The sequence below is a fragment of the Sinohyriopsis cumingii genome, chromosome 7 (assembly GCF_028554795.1).
Source record: "Sinohyriopsis cumingii isolate HCF-2022 chromosome 7, ASM2855479v2, whole genome shotgun sequence".
Taxonomy (NCBI): Eukaryota; Metazoa; Mollusca; class Bivalvia; order Unionida; family Unionidae; genus Sinohyriopsis; species Sinohyriopsis cumingii.
Window position 1 is genome coordinate 48,060,911 of NC_142967.1, and position 16,457 is coordinate 48,077,367.

At 41.5% G+C, this 16,457-nt stretch overlaps 1 pseudogene; it reads left to right on the top strand.

Annotated features, from left to right (window-relative positions):
* The first annotated feature begins 12,730 nt into the window (after nucleotides 1-12,730).
* On the top strand, nucleotides 12,731-15,011 carry LOC149795164 (RNA-binding protein RO60-like; annotated as a pseudogene).
* The last annotated feature ends 1,446 nt before the right edge of the window (nucleotides 15,012-16,457 follow it).

A 16,457-nucleotide genomic window follows, 5' to 3' on the forward strand; every position in this document is an offset into this window, starting at 1 on the left:
GAAGAAGAAATTAAACTGTGGTTCACGCGCAAAGGGCATCACCGTAATGCCAGTGTCGTTTACATCACCCAAAATTTGTTTCAACAAAGTAAAGCCCATCGCACCATCAGTCTCAATGCGCATTACGTGGTCTTGTTTAAAAGCCCTCGAGATAAATCGCAAGTGCAAGTCTTAGCCAAACAGTTAGGAACGCCTTGGCTGACTCAGGCGTACGACGATGCCACTCAAACGCCACATGCCTATTTACTCGTCAATTTGAAACCTACGACCCCCGATGATTTGCGATTTCGTACCCACTTGTTTCACCACTGGTGCCAAGACGGAGGGCCTGTCCTGTACACGTCTCCGTCCTCGACTTCATTTCACTCCCCATAAAAAAATCTATAAAAACCTCAGACCCTTTTTCGTCTGTCTCACACAGTGTGAACATGACGTCCCTTCAGTCGCATCTTCCCGTCAAATTGATTCGTGCCTTGTATGGCATCAGTCGAGAAAAAAATCCACAAACACGAGCTCGTGTCTTAGAAGCTAGTCTCAAAGAAGTCTTACGATGGTTCACGGTGACGGCACGTCAAATACTCCAAGGAATCATTCAGATTCCTCATCAAACCAAATGCTTTTTCGATCGAAACAAAGTCGCTTTGGTCCAACTGGCCGATCCCCGCATCGACACTCAAACCAAAAAACAAATCATTTTGAAACCTGGAGGGAGCGGTACTCTAGGAGGGGTCATCATTCGCTCTCTCTTAAGATGGGATCCTAATGCCCCCAAAGTTTTCCCCAAGAAAAAAGTCCAACGAAGCCCCAAGAAGAAAAAGAAAAAGACCAGGTCCCCACGAAGAACTTCAGTGGCGGGACCCTCCTCTTACCAGACACCACCCCGGAAAAAGAAAAGAAGCCCCCAGAAAAATAAACAGAGAAAAAGTCCCCAGAAAAAGAAAAGTCCACAGAAGAAAACTAGTCGCAAGAGAGGCACTTCGGCCAGGACGCAACCTTACACTCGCAAACCACGATCTGCCACGGCAGTGACTACGTCTCCGGCATCCTCACGTTTGTCCACTTCTCCGTTGATGACACCAGGAACTGAAGAGTACTTGGAGACGTTGATCACACCAAGAACTTCTCCGTTGATGACCCCAAAAAGAACTTCCCCAGTGGCAGGACCCTCCAATTTAGTGGCAGTGGCTGCTGCTCACAAAGTACCTTCTCCCAAAATCAAAGTGCATGAAAGATCGGGCATGTTACAAAGTTTACTGGATTTGTCCAAGCAAGAACTGGCTCGATTTAGTCCGTTGCGTACCCCTGCACGACGTGTCATGCCTGTCCTCAAACTGATACGACGTAAAGACAATCAGTGGCGACGCGTTCCAGTATAAAAAAGGCCTGTGACCAAGTAGGGTATCAGTGTTTTTTTGGTGCTCCTGAAGACTCAAAGATGTCACCCTCCAGAAAACCCCAAGGAAAGAAAAGGAAAGGACTGCCACCACGTTTAGCCAAACATGGGGACATGTTATCTGTCCTGTCCAAAGCTTCTCCACCCCTACGAAAAAAACTCATTCAAACGGCCTCCAAAGAGGTCATCGATACCGTGTGCGAATGTTGTCTCAACGTTTTGAAAGGCACGATTCCTTTGTCCAAACACCAGAAACAATGCTTAAGCAAGCATCGTCACGTTCTTCGCCAAATGGTTCGAAAGAAAATTCCCATTCGTCAAAAAAAGAAGATGTTGGTCCAACGTGGAGGCATTTTGCCTCTCTTGTTAGGCCCCATACTGAAAGGAGTCTTGGAAACCATGTTGGGAGGACTGGTGGGAGCAAGATAAAAAGGCCTTCGGAAGTCCCAAAATCTCAGAATTGACCCCTGACAACCCCATGGAAGGACGAAAACTAGCTTTAGTGCCTTACAAACGATGGATGGAATACCATCGTTGGCAAGAACAACGCACCCCGCATTTACCTCCTAATCCCCATTTGAGCGAGATGTCCCAGTTACAACACGAATTGCAGTCCTTGATGGATCGCCAAGATTTGTCCGAAACAGAAGAATCGCAAAAGTACGGTCAACTCTTGCAACGACTGCAACTCTTTCACCAGAAAGCTTTAGACGAAACAGCTCTACCCACTCTGAAAGATTTTAAGACCTTGATGAAAAGTCCAGCACCATCACCAGTACCAGTACCAGTACCAGTGACCAAGACAGAAAAAGGAGAAGAAGAAGAAGGGTTTCAAACTCCACCAGAAAAAGTACGCAAGTTAACAACACCACCTACCTCCAGAATTGGATGGATTAAAAAGATGATGGCCACCCCGTCTTCATCGCAAGAGAAAAAGAAAGTGAAGACAGAAGTGAAGACAGAAGTGAAACAAGAACCGATATCCTCCGCTCAGACATCCTCCTCTTCAACACAAATTGCCGGTCGCACACGCAAAGCATTGCAATCCAAGAAAGTACCCCAAGAGAAAAAGAGTAGCATCCTCCAAGAGTGGGTGTCTTATTAACACACACACAAACACAAAAAAATAAAAAATGGAAAAAGTCTTAGCCAGCATTTACTACGATCCCTCCCATCCTGCAGGTTACGCAGGAGTTCAAAAATTGTATCGTGCTGCCAAAACGCGACTGAAAAGTCTCCGTTTACCTCAAGTGCAACGATGGTTACAAGAACAAGCTACCTACACTTTACACAAACCCATTCGACGCAAGTTTGCCAGAAGTCGCACCCGAGTGGAAGGCATCGATCATCAATGGCAAGCCGATTTAGCCGATGTCTCTCATTTGGCCAGCTACAATCGTGGCTACAAATATTTCTTTTGTGTCATCGACGTCTTTTCCAAATTTGCCTGGGTCGTGCCCTTGACTTCCAAATCGAGCAGCGAGTTAGTGCGAGCCCTGCAACGGGTGTTGAAACAAAGCGGTCGTCACCCTCTTCGATGGCAAACGGACAAAGGCACCGAATTTCTGAACCAAGCTTTCCAAAAAGAATTAAAGAAACGTGACATTCATTTTTTTACCACCGAGAATCCCGAAGCCAAAGCCAGCATCGTGGAACGTTTTCAACGCACTTTGAAAGAACGCATGTGGAAATATTTTACGCATACCACACCCTGAAGTACATCGACATCTTACCGCACCTGGTGCAAGCGTACAACCAATCTTACCATCGAAGCATCGGACGTGCCCCGCAAGAAGTGACTCCCGACAACGAAGTGCTGGTGTTTGAGCGTCTGTTTGGTACGTCCCCGACGAGGGCTGTCCCCAAGAAAAGTGGAAGAATGCTGGCCGTAGGAGATTGGGTGCGCATTGGCAAAACCAAACGCACTTTCGACAAAGGTTACTTACCCAACTGGACAACCGAATTGTTTCGTGTCACTGGACGAGTGCATGGCCGTCATCCTGCCGTCTATAAATTGGAAGACATGACTGGAGAAGTGCTCAAAGGAACGTTTTATTTGCCCGAGTTACAACGTGTCACCAAAAAAGAAGACGACGTGTACGACATCGAAAGCAGTCTCGAACGCAGAACCCGTAAAGTGGGCAAACGACGTGTCAAAGAAGTCAAAGTACGTTGGAAAGGATATCCACCCAGTTTTGATTCTTGGATCGACGCTTCGCAAGTCATCGACTATAAAAAGAAGTGACCATCATGCCCTTTCACACAGACGTAGCTACGTCGACCACTCCTTCACCCAGTTCTTCTGTGCAAGATTTACAAAAAGAACCCTTGTGGGTGTGGTGCGGAGAACGTGTGCCTAAAATGCAAATCGCCTTTTTCTGCCAAATCTTCGTGGTGTATTGTGTCATCGGGGCAGCCATTGCCAATTTTAGTTTGCAACAAGGAGACAAACAATTGTGGACCATTTTATTGAGCAGTTGCATCGGTTACCTGCTTCCCAATCCCTCCCTGAAATTCTCCTCGAACGGGAACCTTGTGTCCAGTGCCAGTGCCAGTCACCACTCCAACAACAACCAGAACCCCATTTTGGGCGGAGACACGCCTCTGACGTCCAGTAATAACCCCTCGGACAGCCACAGAACTCTGGAATTATGAGTCACGAAAACCAATTTTACTTAACCTTACCCAGTGACAGTTCCATGGAGATGTTTCCCCACAACACGTTGTGCTGTTACACGGCCAAATTACCTCAAGCCATCCCGTTAGATCACGAAGCCCATTGGGAAGTGGCTTTAGTAGAAATCATTCACACGACCCAAGTCCTCAATGTCCTTCCCAATCAAAATTTTTTTCATGTGGAAGTTCATGACGAGCAAGTGCAAAAGCACTTGAATAATGTCAAATATGATCTCAAAAAATATAATCAAACAACTCGAACGTGGACCTACCAGTTGTTGATTCCCCCAGGCTATTATTTTAGCGGTCAACATTTGGTCAGCACCATAAGCTCCAGGTTTAATGCCGTGTTTGGGAAAGCGTTGGAGCTTGCCCAAAAAAAGGTCACCTTTGAGTACCACAAAGCAGCTCGTCGCTTATTGATGAAATTTGAGCCGAGTAAAATCGTGTCCATTTTATTTTGTCCTGAATTGTTTGACATGTTGGGCGGGGACATGGAGCTGAGGAAGATAGTAGAACAAAAACTCGAATAAGCAGTTATTTTTGACAACGATTCTTTTGCCAAGTTTTTTCGTACCCCGGTAGAACTGAACCAAGGACTGAATTTGATGTTTATGTACTCCGATGTGGTGGAGTACAACGTGGTGGGACACACCTCCGTGCCGTTACTGCGTGTCATTCCTTTCAAAGTGGATTCTGCCACGAACGCTGACGAGGAAGGTGGAAACACTTACCACGTCCACCGCGAATTTGTCCATCCTCACTATTTGCCTGTCAGCAAGTCGTATTTGGACACGGTCAACATTACTATAAAAGGAGATTTGGGACAAAATATTCCATTCACCAAAGGAAAAGTCACGGTGAAACTCCATTTTCGAAAACGGTTCTCTCACGACTCGTAAGTCATGTATCCAGTGTACCGAGGGGTTGCAGGACACGGTTTAGGAGATATGTTAAAATCGGCCTTTCGTTCGGTGGCTCCGGTATTGAAACCGATGGTGACACGCGGATTGCATGCCTTAAAAGATGCGGCACTGACGCAAGGCAAAGAATTTCTCCAAAATGTCATCATCGACAAACAAAACCCTAAAGAAGTCTTCATGAGGGCTGGCAAAAATGTCTTGCTGCAAACGGGTAAAGACATTTTGGGCCGACGAGACACACCTATAAATGCCCTGCACGCTACCGAATCAGGCATTCAGCAAGGAGAAGGCAGAAAGAGACGACGAAGAAAACACCCTTTCACCAGACTTCAAGCTAGAAAGGCCAAGAAAAGAAAAACCGTTCGAGACTTAGACGTTTTCGATTACTGAGACACAGAAAAAATGATGCACCGAGAGTCATGTGCTTGTTCCAAGACGGAACTGGATATGTTTGCCATGCGCCCCACCATGATGACCATGCAAGAATCCCAGTGGGTGGAATTTCACCCGGTCTCCTCATTGACCGATTCCGCTCCCATCGAGTTTGAAATCAAAGGACAGCCCGAAGATTACATCGATCTGAATAGCAGTTACCTATACTTAAAAGTGAAAGTGATCGAACCACCCAACGCTGACCTAGCCGATAATGATGTAGTAGCTCCCGTCAATAATTTCATGCATTCCTTGTTTAGCGAAGTGGACTTGTACTTGAATAACAAACTGGTCAGCAGCAGCATGGATACTTACCCTTATCGAGTCTACCTGGAAAATCTCTTGACGTACGGAAAAGAAGCCAAGAACACTCATCTGGATGCTTGCGTGGTATGGAAACCTGACCAAGAGAATAGGTTCAACAGCATTACAGTTGCTGGGGATGTTCAAAATTTATCGGGATTTGTAGAACGACGAACGAAAATTGCTAGAAGTCGTGTTTTAGAACTGATGGATCACCTGCATCTAGACATGTGGTTGCAAGAAAAGTATTTGCTGAACGGGGTGGATATCCGCCTGAGACTGAATCGGAGCAGTGCCGCTTTCCATTTGATGGCTGCTGCTGATGCCACTTACAAAACCATCATCCAAGAAGCCAGGCTCTACGTGCGTCGCGTGGAAGTGTTGCCTAAAGTGGGAAACGACATCAGTCAAACGTTGAGCAGAACGACCGCCAAGTATCCAATCCGACGCGTGGAAGTGAAAACCTTCACCATTCCTGCTGGACAGCGATCCATGATCGAAGATCATCTGTTCCAAGAACAGTTACCCAAACGTTTGATTGTTGGTATCGTCAAGAATTCAGCTTTCAATGGAGTCTACAACGAAAATCCTTTCTACTTTAATCATTACACTGTGTCCAAGATTGAAGTCAGTCGCGATGGCAAGACCTTGTGTACCCGACCTTTTGAGCCTAACTTTGGTGCCGCGAAGAATTATTTGAGATCGTACTTGTCCCTGTACGAAGCTACCGGACAGTTAGGAACCAACACCAGTCACGGCATTACGTACGACGATTATGCAGGAGGCTACGCTTTGTGGGCTTTCGATTTCACTCCAGACCAAGGCAGCGACGAGGGACATTTCCACCCTATAAAATCCGGCCAGATTCGTGTGGAAATTCAGTTTGCGAGTCCACTGGATGCAGGGAACACAGTGAACGTCATCCTGTAAGCAGAATTCGATAATACCATAGAAATCAACAGTTTGAGAGAAGTCATTCTAGATTACTAGAAGTCATGGAAGACTGTTATCCCTCTTTACCTAGTGGAGAAACTTTGGACATGAAATGTAAGGAGACTGTGGTGGAAGAAGAAGTGATCATGATGAAGTCGAGATGGCCAGAACAAGAAGCCCATTTAGTCTCCTGTTTTGCCAAACACTTGGTCGAAAAAATGACGGAATTAATCAAGAAAAATTGCTATGGATGTCAAAACGATCATCCCAGTCAAATTCAACACGATAAATGCCTAATGTTAAGTCAAGAAGAAAAATTGGACGAGTATCTGGACGAAGCTTGGAGTCTCATCTCGAACAAAGACGTGCTGCATCAGTGGTATAAAGACTTGCGTGAACATTCTTGTCCACCATTAACCACTCAAGAGATCCATCGTATCGAAGCTCTCCTGAATCAGAGTGAGGAAATAAAACGAATAACCGTTTATTCGTCAGACATTTTCAAGCAAAAAGTCAGGATCGAATTGACAACTTATTATTACATGTGAAGAAGAAAAAAACACGGATACCTGGGAACTTTATTACCTTTTGAACCACAGTTCGTATACGGCTTCTTGGAATCCTGTCGTCTGTGTTAAAGATGAACTCCCTCATCGCAAACCTAAAGACCATCAAGCTTACGTGATCAACACGGACGACAGTCATCTCCCAGGAACCCACTGGGTAGCCGTCTACTTTCCTCAAGAAGGATGTGTGGAATATTTCGATTCGTACGGATTGCCCCCTTTGGAAGACGATATCATCGACTTTATGAGAAGAAATGCTCAGACTACCCGATTCAATAACGTGAAATTACAAGGCACAGATTCCTTGGTGTGTGGACAGTACTGTGTGTATTTTCTGCATCATCGCAGCCTGGGCTATTCCTTAGAACATTTAGTGACTCATTTTGATCCTCGTTCTTCTGCTAGAAATGATGTGAAAGTAGATCGATGGTTTTGTGACCATTATGCTTATCTTTTGTCTCAAGCTAAGAAACGTAGTGTCCATCAATGGCCTAACGATTTCCAACAGTGGAAATCACAATTTCATTCACAACGTTGTCAGCCCTGTTTAAAGTAGATTGTCAATTGAGAAAAAAAATGTTTGTGATTTGAAAAAAATTGTTTGATGTTATATTGTTGGATTATTGTTAAAAAATGTTAGAGTTGTTGTTGGTTAGTGTTAAGTGATTTTTGAATAAAAAATGTTGTGTTTTGAAAAAATGCCTTTGTCTTTTGTTTAGGTATAAGAATGTTGGATTGATGCTCTTTCATTTCTTACTATCCCTCTCATAACACTCACTGAACGCTGCGACTCGAAAACCGTGTGGGGGATGTTTTCCTTCACGTCCGCGCTTTGACTTTAAGAACCGGGGTTGTTTCCAGTCTAACCATCAATTGTCGACTCATCCTCCTAAGAAGATGTGCTCCAAACTAGCTAAGCTCAACGAAGCCTACGTGAATTTGCATAGGGTCAGACACAGTCTGATACCGAAGCCAGAAGAAATAGAGAATGTGAGAATGTTAAAAGTCACTGAAGACCTGATAGAAGAGCTCTTCAGAGAAGAAATGAACAGGGAAAAAGAAGAATGGACAGAGAATTACAGACTTCAGAGACAGCAGCAACAGCAGCAACAACAACAACAACAGCAGCAGCAGCAGCAACCTGAAGCTGACAGAGGCTTTGTCGATTGTCGTATCGACACCAAAGAGTTCTTCTTCTCTTTCCGAAGAAGCAGACCTATCGCCAGAAAGTCTATCCTCAGAGGACATCGCATTCTTAGAAACTAAAAAAGAATGCCATAGCAAACAAAAAAACAGCCCTTTTCAGGGCTACCCCAATACTCTAGAAAAGAAATAACGATAAATTTGCCAATGTGTGTAGGTAGAGTAGTGTGAATATAAACACTAACTCTTTTTTAAAAAATGTGAGGGTATGTGTTTGTGTGTTTGTGTGTTTGTAAGTGCTCACGTACGTTGGTATGGATAGTAGATTAAAATGATGTTTGTTTTTTTGGCTGTTAGAGGTGTAGATTTGGGGTTAGATTGGATTGCTTTGCGTATGTGGATAGTCTATTGAAGTGATTTATAAAAAAATTTAAAATAGTGATGGGTAGCATAAAAAAGTGAGTGAGTGTTTCTTTTAGGTCCGCGCATTGTTGTTTTTTGGTCATGATCTAGGTAAGATCAATTTTATGTTTTTAGGGGGTGTTTTCCTTCACGTCCGCGCTTTCACTATAAATTGAAACTCGCTAGGCAGTCTAGCTACCCTTGTTGATTGATCAACACCACCAGAAGAATGAACACCAGAATTGTGAAACTGTTAGAACTCCAGATGCACCTGGAATATGCCAGGCGCATACTAAATGAACTGGCCGCGGAGGCCATTGTCGAAGAAGCAAGAATGAAAGAGGAGGAGGAGGAGGAGGAAAGAAGAAAAGAAGAGGAGGAGAGAAGAAACAAAGAAGAGGAGGAGGAAAAGGAGAGAAGAAGAAATTTCAGAATCCCAGAAACCGACAATTGGGATTCTGAAGCCACATATCCTGCCTCTGCACTCCCAAGAAGAAAGGTGAAAGGAGACTGGGGAAGAAGATGCGTGTGTGGCGCCAGGCCAGGAAGGTGCAACCATTAGATAGGTGCATCTGGAGTTCAAAAAAAAACAGCCCTTTTAAGGGCTATCCAGTACTCTAGAAAAGAAATAACGATCCATTTGCCAATTTGTGTAGGTAGAGTAGTGTGAATATAAACACTAACTCTTTATTCATAGTGAGAGTGTATGTGTTTGTGTTTGTAAATGTTCAAGTAAGTTAGTGTGAATAGTAGTTTCTTTATTGTTTCTTAGCGTATGTGAAGAGTATAGTTTGGGTTTTATTATATGATATGAGAAAAGTGGGGATGTTTTCCTTCACGTCAGCGCGATGTTTGGTCATGATCTAAGATCAATTTTATGTTTTAGAGGGGATGTTTTCCATCACGTCCGCGCTTTCACTATAAGAACCCACAAGGTTAGATTTTCGAACCATTCTACGGAATAACAGATACAAGATGGAAGTGTCGGCGTTGTTTAATGACTTAAGAAATGTTTACTTTTGGATGATGGATGGAGAGTATACTATTGAAAGGATAGAAAGAGAATGGAGGTTGAGAAAAAGTCTTGGCTATGTCAATGAACTACAATTAGCGAGGAAGATGATAGAGGAGATGACAGAGGAAGAAGTTAAGAGATTGAGAGGATTGATTCAACCAGAATATGTAAGAGTGGGGACTATAAAAGAGTCTATGGACAAAGTAAAAGCAGTGAGATGCTATTTAGAAGAGCTAGAGAAATGGTCAGAGTGGAAGTTCGTGAAAAGGGGCATTGAACAACTAAAGAAAGCGGAAGAAAAGATGAAAAAGATAATAGAGAAAGAAGTGAAGAAAATTAAGGACAGGTGGGCAAAAGATAGAAAAGAACAAGAGAATAGAAAGAAAAAAGAAGAATATGAGAGACTGAATAATAACTGGATAAAAATCCAACAGAAGTTCCGAGCCATGGGTCACCCGGACTGGATACCGGACAATGAAAAGAAGAAGAAAAAAGGAATTTGGGGAAAGATTAGGGGCTGGATGAGTAAATGGAGGAAATAGAAGAAGAAGCAGAAAAAAGCCAAAGGCCCTTTTCAGGGCCAGCCATATTTCTCGAAAAGAGAATGACTTTTCAATTGCCTACCCTTTTTTTTAAAAAAAATTTAAAAAAAAAAAATTAAAAAAAATCCCATGTTCAATTCCCCTTGTACGTAAAATGACCCACAATGTATTCCCATGTTAATTCCCCTTGTACGTAAAGTGGTATACGATTTTTCTCCATGTTAAATTTCCATTGTACGTAAAGTGGCCCAGGGTGTTTTTTAATGCTAATTCCCATTGTACGTAAGGTGGCCCACTTCACTACTATAACACATCATCATTAACAGGTAGAAATGCAAAATGAGTATATAATATGAAGGCAGCTGCATTTGTAAAGACACATATGAACTCGTTTTTTCTAACTAAATGATTCTCCTAACGACGTGAAGTAAAGCTTATTAACTCCTACATATTTTCCTATACAATTGCAGTAACCGATAATTATCCAGTACATTTTATAAGTCGTTCGTGAATGGAAATGAGACTTCCAAGAAACTCTGTAAGGGGCCGTCCATTTAGTATGTACGCATGGATGGGGAGGGGGTTAACCCAAATGCATACGCTTGCGTATGGAGGGTCTACTGAACATGTACATACACATAGGAAACGGGGGGGGGACCTCGATAATAATTTGTCTAATACGTAACCTGTTCGACTGGGTTAAGTAGGCGTTTGAATTTTAGCGGACACTAGACAAACTTTTTCAAGTTACGCAGCTTATTTCTTTGATGCAACCAGACATTCAACGTCGGTGGACAGTCTGTTTTACTAAACACGTTAATATTATTAATCCTTGATCGTTTCTGCGTGGATTAAATATAGGCCGTTCAATAGAATTCGCTGATGGTTTGCGTTAAACGTACGTACGCAGATGGGGGGGGGGGGGGGTCAAAAAATACGCATGTGTACAGGGAGTGAGGAGGGATCGAGTTTTGCCAGATTTTTGCGTACCTACTAAATGGATGGCCCCTAATTACTCTGAACAGGTCAGGTCTCTACCTCTCAGTAGTTGTGAAAGTCATTTATTAAGGGACAGGTTTAATGCAACATAGTATTCGGGTACAAATCCTGCATATTCTATTCACTTTGTTTCGATGTAATAGTAAAAACAATAACATATTCGATTGCTGGTTTAGCTCATGAATGTTTCTTGACATTCACGCATGCTCAGAGTTCGTGCATCTTTATGCTGACATATGAAATGCATGTTCTCTTACCAGTCGGAGGCCTTCGGCTGCGCCCACCCCCCTCCTTTCTGTGATTAAGAGGCTGTGGTCCGCGATTTCTTCAGTATCTGGAGTCCATTGTTGTTGCATTTGCCGAAGTCATTTTTGCCGAAGTCGCCTGACCATATTGCTTTACATTGGATTTTTCCACCACTGGGTCAGGTCAAGAGACTTTGATGCAGTATTTGTATTACATTAACTAGCAAAATGCATACATTATATTGCTCTTGTTATACAAGCGCATTCTGGCTTCCTTTAATACAGATGATATGTATGAGACGCGGTTTGTACATAAAATAAGTGTCAAAGGCAGACAAATTTATCATCCTTGGTACTTCATTGCTGGATTTCGACTAGATCATAAGAGCGTCCCGAGAAATTGTTAAATTTTTGCTGCGAAAGTAACAGTTTATTTTAAATGCCCAAATTTTCCATAGAATAAAATGGTAAAATCAGACTTTTATGCATTTTCATATGACTTTAGATTTCAGGCAAGTAAACCATTCGGGATTATTTCGTTCCTATGGCTTAATATTTATGAAGTATTTTAGCACAAATAATTGAGCTTGTGCTGAAAACTCCAAATAAACAAAAACTCAAATATGTTGAGGTTTACAGCATCACGTGACTTATGATGCGCTTGAAAACAGGAGAGCCTTATAAATCGAGCACAGGCACTTTTTTCTCCATGAGCTGCAAGACCTTTGAATGTGCATTAGGAAATTTTAAACTGTTTGAACAAAGGTGTTATAGATTGAATTTTTTAATTGAATTCGTTTGGTTCATTATTGTTATTATGGTATGATTGATAGTGGTTCATACGAAAAGGTGGTGTTATAATGAAGTTTTTAGTTTAAAGGAAAGGTCTTTTAGCAAGATGTTTTTTCTTTCATATATGATAATTTGTAATTGCAGCATTCGTTACAACTATGCTATGTTGTATTACTGCTAGCAAGGAGCGCGTAATTTTGTTTCCCAAACGGTTGAAGAAAAATTCAGAAACGTTAAGAAGATTAACATAAACATGTACTGAAAATGTATTATTTGTGTTCATATCTGTTATAGCCTGCAACGTATATTTTATGCCAGAAGCAACTTTTACAATTAATTTTAGTCTCTTTCTAGGTGAGTTTCTACATGGGTAGTTTTCTGTCAAGGAAATTGGAAGCTGAGGACGATGATGTCTACCAATACAAGTCATCTGCAAGAAAACGTGGTCCGGAACATACCCAAAAGGTGCAAATTCACCGCAATCAGGTTAAAAATGCGTTTGGGGGCTGGAATTTCCAGGTTGATGACATCCAACGGGTCCGGCGTTTTTTGATCATGGGATGCGAAGGAGGCACCTACGCAGCTTCAGAACAGTTACTAAAGAGAGAAAATGCAAAGTACTTTGATAGGTACGAGCAAAATTTGACATTAATGTCGATTGTTTACATCCAAATAACTAATTCAACGGATTATTCAAGCCGTTACATGTTCAAGTACGGTATTTGGTTTTTAAGTTAGGGACTCTTCTAATAACCCACAGGAAACATCCAGACATAAATAATATAGCAGAGTGAGTGATTCCTATTTAAGACGCTTTCAATGGGAGCCAGAAAAATTACATATTAAACAGAATTTTTTTTATTTGGCTTGATCATTATTTCAGAGTATTTAGAAATGCAAACTAATAGCTGCAATGCAAATTTTACGACATTTGTTCAGCACATGAAGGAACTCTCATACTTAAAACAAAGGTAAAAAACATTCCATACAGAAGAGTCTTCTAAATTTTTTATTTTTATTTTTTAGGTTAATTTCTGAGGGGAAAGGAAAGGAGCTTGTTAAATTGATACGATAAATAAGTGTGGAAGGGAGAGCTGCAAAGCAAGGACCAGTCATATTTGGCTTGGCTGTCTGTGCAAGATCAAATGATAAGGAAACCAAGAAAGCGGTTTATGGTTGCCTAAATGAAGTCTGCAGAATTCCCACCCATCTTTTTATGTTCCTCAAATATGCTGAAGGTGAGAGCAATGGGACCGGATGGGGAAGAGCACACAGAAGAGCCATCAGCAACTGGTATGAAAAACTTGCAGAAGAAAAACCAATGGCATTGGCCTTGCTCATCACAAAGTACAAAAACGTGAAAATTGGTCACACAGAGACTTGTTTCCTCTGTCACACATCAAACCAAAGAATGATTGCTTGAAAGTCATCACCAGGTTTGTCATCAAAGGACTTGAGGAGGCAAAGAAGTTACAAGAAGAGCTTGAGAATAATGTAAATCTACAACATATCATTGCATTCTTGGAGGCAACGGAAAAAGCAAGAAAATGTACAGATGATAAGGTAATGATACAACTGATTGAAGAGCACATGCTTGTCCGAGAGCATGTTCCAACCTCCCTCTTGAATTCTAAAGCAGTTTGGAAAGTCCTTTTGAAGAGGATGCCGGTGACTGCAATGATCCGTAATCTTGGAAAGATGACATCCCTGGGTCTTCTTAATGATGGTTCTGAGTACAAGAATACAATTGCAGTAAGACTGAATGAGGAAGAAACATTGAAGAAAGCACACGTTCACCCCTTCAATGTTCTTGTAGCTTTGAATCAGTACAAAAAGGGGAAAGGTGACAAGGGACACATGAAATGGTATCCTAATGAAAAGGTGATGACTGGGCTTGACAGTGCTTATTACTTGGCCTTTAAAGCTGTTAAACCGACTGGAAAGCGATATATGCTAGCTATAGATGGTAATGGGTCTATGAGCGTGCCATGCATGGGAACACAGAGTCTCACATGCCGTGATGCTGCATCAGCCATGATGATGGTTACCCTTCGAACTGAAGAACATTGCGAGGTTGTTGCCTTCTCACATGAACTTCGTCCTATTCTAATTACAAAGAAAGACACCCTTAATGAGGTCATTGAGAAATCATCCAAGACGCCTTTTGGTGGCACTGACTGTGCTCTGCCCATGCTGTATGCAATGGAAAAGCAAAAGAAGATCGATATTTTCATTGTTTACACAGACAATGAGACATGGTATGGGAAAGTCCATCCCTTCAAGGCCATTCAGGACTACAGACTTAAGAGTGAGATCTACAATGCCAAGTTGATCGTGGTGGGCATGTCCTCTAATGGATTTACTATTGCTGATTTACACAGACAATGAGACATGGTATGGGAAAGTCCATCCTTTCAAGGCCATTCAGGACTACAGACTTAAGAGTGAGATCTACAATGCCAAGTTGATCGTGGTGGGCATGTCCTCTAATGGATTTACTATTGCTGATCCAGATGACCCCAACATGTTGGATATTGTTGGATTTGATTCGGGGGCCATTGAAGTCATGAAAGATTTTATTCTTGAAAAAGTTTAAGCGATGCAAGGGCATGGAAAAGGACGGTTTTATCGCAAATGAAGGTGATTTTTTGTGTGAAATACTCACCTTTTTGTGATAATATTTCTCCGAGAAACATTACTACAATATTTAAATCATTGGAGACTGAGATATTACTTATATATATATTTGATTCTCTGATATATGATTCTCTTATTATTTGTGCAAACTGATATCTTATACCTTACTTTATATTTTGTACATATATGTAGATTATAGTAATGTTGCTGTCAACGCTACTTTATGTGTGCTTGTGTTTTTATCTTTGTCTTAATATTGTAAATATTGTGTTCCTTTTTGCATAACTTGTTTCCTTTTAGTTGTTATCTGGTATGTTAATATCTACGTTTATTGTAATGGGTTGAAATGCTGTGTTTTAGTCATGTACAGTATTGTCTTTCCTTGTAATAGTTCCATACTGGGACATTAGCACGCACCAAGTAATGTAGTACTATTTTTGGGTAGTCGTGACGTGATAAATGAACAACAATAGAATTATATGCAGCTCCTTAATGAAAAATTTCGAAAATTTAGTCGGTACTAAAAACTAGACGACTTTTTTTCAGGCGTGTGTGCAGATGATACTCCTGCATTTCAACTCTAGCTTTTCATTGTTGGATACCATATTCACTCAGTCATGCTAAAATGTTTTATTTTATAACAGACTTTACGCCCAAAATCATCAAAAACTTGTTTCTAAAAACGATAATCTACTGTAATACTCTGAAAATTTAATATGGCCATCGACATACGACTATGATATAGCATGTCGTCCACTTATGACCGTGATATAACATGTCATCATCTTGTTACCATGATATAGGATGCAATCCATTTATGACCATGATATAGCACGTCATCCTCGTATGACAGTGATATTGTATGTCATCCTCTAATGACCATGACATAGCATGCCATCCTCTAATGACCATGATATAGCATGTCATCCTCTAATGACCATGATATAGCATGCCATCCTCTAATGACCATGATATCGCTTGCCATCCTCGTATGACCATGATATTGTATGTCATCCTCTAATGACCATGATATAGCATGCCATCCTCTAATGACCATGATATGGCATGTCATCCTATAATGACCATGATACAACTTGCCATCCTCTAATGGCCATGATATAGTATGTCATCCTCTAATGACCATTATATAGCATTCCATCCTCTGAGGACCATGATATATCATGCCATCCACTAATGACGACGATATAGCATGCCATCCTCTAATGACCATGATATAGTATGTCATCCACTTTTGACTATGATATAGCCTGTCAAATTGCATAGCTTTAAGTTAAATAGACTGTGTGCTATCTTTCCACGACAAAATTTTCGTGTTATTGCAACGGTGGCATAAAAAGTATATCAAAGATTATACCTACATACCTTCTCCTGTACACGTTTCACTCTGTATATCGAAGATTATACATACATACGCTGTACAGGAAACATTTCATTC